Source organism: Capsicum annuum, chromosome 4, assembly GCF_002878395.1.
Source record: "Capsicum annuum cultivar UCD-10X-F1 chromosome 4, UCD10Xv1.1, whole genome shotgun sequence".
NCBI classification, from domain to species: domain Eukaryota; kingdom Viridiplantae; phylum Streptophyta; class Magnoliopsida; order Solanales; family Solanaceae; genus Capsicum; species Capsicum annuum.
The window spans coordinates 69,808,487-69,813,512 of NC_061114.1; positions in this window are offsets into that span (position 1 = coordinate 69,808,487).

Genomic DNA, 5,026 nt, shown 5'->3' on the forward strand with positions numbered 1-5,026 from the left:
TAGAGCATCTAATGTAGTTACCTGAGCAGGAGTTGGTTGTTGATCAACCACAATCATTAATCAAATCTTTTACAATTTCTATACCCTCTTGATGATTATCTACATTATTAGCTTGGGTTTCTTCATATGCAATAGGTCCATCAGTAATAGAAACTGGATCAATATCAACTGAGCTCTTATTTTTCTGAGAATCTATTTTCTCAATCTTATCCATATCTTTAATAGTTTGGTCTTGAAAGAATACCTCTTTATGACTTATAATAAGCTTCTTATTAACTGGTTCATAAAAGAAATATCCAAACTTATCTTGACCATAATCAATAAAGATGTACTACTTAGTTTTGACATCCAGTTTTGACCTTTCATCTTTTAGAACATGCACACAAGCATTACACCTAAAGATGTTTGAATGATCATAGGAAACAAACTTAGCATACCAAACTTTGTTTGAAACATCACAATCTAAAGCAACTGCAGGAGATAAATTGAAAACATAAAAAACAGTATTAAGTGCTTCTGCACAAAAGGAATTTGGAAGTTTAGCCTATGAAAGTACATATGTAACTCTCTCAACTAGAGTTGTATTCCTCCTTTCTACCAATCCATTCAATTAAGGTATCTTGGGTGGTGTTTTCCAGTGATGAATTCCTTATAATTTGCAATAATTATCAAAGGGACCAATATATTCACTGCCATTGTCGATGCAAATATATTTTAGTTTCTTCCTAGTTATCTCTCAGATAAGGCTTGAAATTCCTTATACACATCAAGTACTTGATCCTTGCATTTTAAATTATATACCTAGAGCTTGTGAGAATAATTATCAATGAAAGTCACAAAGTAAACTGCACCATCTTGTGACTTCACTTTGAAAGGACCACATAGGTTCAAGTGTACTATCTCTAATTATTTTAGCTTTCGTGTACGAGTATGATTATGAAACAAAGCTCTCTTCTGTTTCTCAGCTAAGCAATGCATAAATCTCTTTACCTTTTCTTGTTTCACACACTCAAGAAAGTTATTTTTAGCCAAACATATGATACACCTCTCGCTTATATGACTGAGCCTCTTATGCCATAATTCTGATACAATGTAGTTTTCCATAAAATATACAAAGTCGTTGAGGATCGATCATTGAGTCACAAATAAGTTAGAATACTTTCTTCCTCAAGCTACAACTAATGCACCTTTGGTAAGCTTTCATTAGCCATTGAACAAGTTATTATGGTATCCATCATCATCTAGTTTCCCTAAAAATATCAAGTTTAGAGCAATGTTTAGAGTGTCCTTGACATTCTGAAGGACTAACCTTGTACTAATATTAGTCTTCAAAAAAATTATGCTAAAACCAAACACCTTAACATCGTCAGCATTGCCAATCTTCAACACTCTAGAGTTGATAGGAGTTTAAGATGAAAAGAAGTCTTTCCTTAGTATGACATAAGATGTAACTCTAAAATCTACTATCCAACAAGTATCTTGGGATACAAAATTGATGACGTTTTTATCATAAGAAAAGAGAAGGTCATCTGAAAAAACATCAATAACATTATTTCTGTTATTTTTTTTCTTTCCTTCTCTAATCTCTTACTTCAAATTATTACATAATCTCTTAATATGTCCATTTCCCCATAATGATAGCATGGATGAGTCATATACCCTGACTTTGACTTGCTTATGCTTTTATCTCTAATCCTTTTGTTTTTGATTTTATCCCTCTTTGGTATTCTATAAACAAAACATATGAGTGCGAGTATGAACCCTGAGATTTTCTCCTTACTTCTTTATTCAAAACACCACTATTTACAAATTCCATAGTTACCTTACCACCAGGAGCTGAATTTGTTAAAAAAAAAAAAAAAAGAGTTTTCCATGATTCTAGTAGAGTATTAAAAAGCCAAATTTCTTGAATTTCATCATTAATACTAACATACATTTTAGGAAGCTAATCAACAACATCTTGAAAATTATTTATTTGATCAAGAATAGGACTACCCTCCTTGTAGTTAAAGTTCATCATTTTCTTTAGCAAGAAAAACTTGTTATTGTTAGTTTTTGAAGTGCAAAATGTCTCTAACTTTTCTCATAATTCTCTAGAATATGTCTCATTCACAACGTGATTGGAACATTGTCTTCAAAACTGTTGCCTTATATATCCATATACTTGTTGGTGCTCAAAACTCCCAAGTTTTATTTGTTATATCCTTGAATTTATAAGCAGTAAAAATAAGAAGATACATCTTCTTCACAAATAGAAGATCTTTCATATTGCTCTTCTATATGTTGTAATTGCTCCCATTCAAACTGTAATGACCCTCCAGGTTATTTTTAGTATTTTTATATATTTTTGTCATTTAGAGTTTTTCTATAGTTGCTCCAAGTCATTTGTGACTTGTTGGAGCTAGCTGTTTAGTTATCGGGCAGTTCATTTGATTTTTAGAGTCAATTCCTTGTTTAAAGTCTTTATTGGTAAGAATTAACTATTGAGCATAAAATTTTAGGTTAACATCCTCATATGTCAATTCTATAGTTCTATTAGCTCTAAAATATTAATTTTAGGCTAGGGAACCTTTGGTTTAGGTCCCAAAATTTCCAAACTCATTTTGAGTTATTGGTCAAAATTTAGTAAAAGTAGTCGTTGGCTGTGGGCCCATATTTTATTAAAATTACCCCAGATAGAAATTTTATTGGTGCGACTGAGTCTGGATTGTCAAATTTAATAGGGTAACATAGTTTATTTGCTTTCATGGGATTCCAGATGAATCTAGAAGGGTCGACGAAAACATGGAAAATTCTAAATTTTAGCTGATGCATTTGTTAAAGTGGACCTTTGGTCGCTTTAGCAGAGGCCACTTAAGTGGCTAAAAGGTGTCTATAGCGGCCAATTCTTATCCACTTAGGTCTCTTAAACAAAGGTCGTCCATTAAAGCAGATGTCGCTTATGCAATGTTTTGATTGCTTTAGCAGAGGCTATTCTTAGTATGGGATCACTTTAGTAGTCCTTTTTTCACTTTATTAATGATTTCTTAAGCGGCACTGAGAAGCATTTATTTTAGCTTGTACCCGATTTGCCCCATTTATCACAAGTCTCAAGAGCCAAAAAACCCTAGAGAGTGAGAAATTTGGAGACTAATCTTTAGATGATTTTGGGGTATCGGTGAGATAGGAAAAATCATTTCCTAATCGAAGTCCTTGTAAGTTTTTGTCTAATTCTTGTTTTAATTCCTCAGTTTAGTCATAAATCACTAGATTCTTGATAAGTTGATTGTGATATTGTTTGAGCTTAACCCATTCTTCCGGGTAAATTATCCTTGAGCATAGAGGGATGTGTTAACGATTTTGAAGGTGTGATTCCACAAGTAGGTCCCACATGAGATTTTTACTTGATTTTAGATCCAAAGAACAAAAATACAATATGGGTTTGTTATTCTTGTATTAATGCGTAGATTACTATTTTGATAGCATGCCATGGTGAGAAGGTTTCTCAAAAGAGGAAATCGACAATTTAGCAGACTTTATTGGGCTTTCTTCAGTGCCCAAATAGGCTAGTCTTACATTTCTCTTAGATTGAGCTTAATTATAGTATTGATATGATATTATGCTAGTTTTGGATTGGGAATTAGGACTTGGAGTTATATTCAGTGTGAGTTGGACTATTTAGCCTATTAAGAAATCGTAATTAGGTGTATTTCATGTAACTACTCATTCCTTAGGTAAAATTATTATCTTAGGGAGAAATGACACTTATTTATTACCTTTTAGTGGAATTTGACACTCTAATCTAGTTTGGGATAAAATTGACCTAAGAATGGACTTTTGGGGTCAGAAGGGGGGCCCTTCGGCCTAACTTAGGCCGGGATTATTATTGTTAGCTCCTTGTATATTCAATAGGCCTTCAGATGTTATCTTGGTTATATTCTTTAGCCGGGGGAGGATTTATAAATATTATGCCTTATTCTAGACATATGGTTGGGAGATGTTAAGACCGATTTAAGTCTAACAAATTATGATATTAAGACCAGTTCAAGTCCGACAAATGATAATATTACATTTGGTTTAAGTTTGGTATTCATGATATTAGTTCTGGTTTATGTTCAGCTTATGAGATACTATTTTGGTTTAATTTGGTTTATGATGATTATGAGATTGGTTTAAGTTTGGTGTTTATGATACAAAAGGATCCACTGCTATGATTTCAAGATAGATAGTTGGTGTAATTACTACTATTACTTCTTCTTGTTTGCATCCACTGATCTTATTGGAACCTGCGTTAGTTTTTTTACTTTGTTTATGTCTTCTGGACTTATGGGCCCCAGTTATGTTAGATATAGCTATGTTTTCTTTACTACTATTATTTCAATTGTTTATTTTCAGCATTTGGAGCATCATTCCACATTTTTCCTTTTTCTTTGACTTAGTTTATTTACCTCACATATTACTGTATTTATATCATGATTTAGTTCAATTGACCGATGAAGCCTATTGAATACTCGTAGCTCTGATACTCATACTATACTTTTGTACCTTTTCGGTGTAGATCCAAGTATTAACTATCGCCTTTGACACTATGATTGTGTTGGGCAAAGTTCAGAGATAGGGTGAGCTCTTGGAGCCGGAGTTGACCTTTTCTTCATTTTCTATTTTTGGATAGTCTTTCTGCTTCAATACTGTTATATTATTTGACTGTGATAGTACTCGTATTCTTTTGACTAAAGGCTTATGTACCAATCTTACTAGGTCATGGAATGATATTACTCTTCTCTTTATTTCTCTTTAGTTATGCTATTGTTCTTATGATTTATTTCTTATAATTTATTTACTTGTATAATTCCCATATTTATGTCATTTTTTCACCAACTAGCCCATTACTTATAGTTTTGAGCTACAGTTTGGCTTACCTACCATTGGGCTAAAGTTGGTGTCATCATGACACGTGAAATTGGATCATGACACAAACGTACCATCTTGCTCATATTTGTCTCCATCTGAAAATCCCTAATAGAAAATCAAGGCTCGGATACCACAT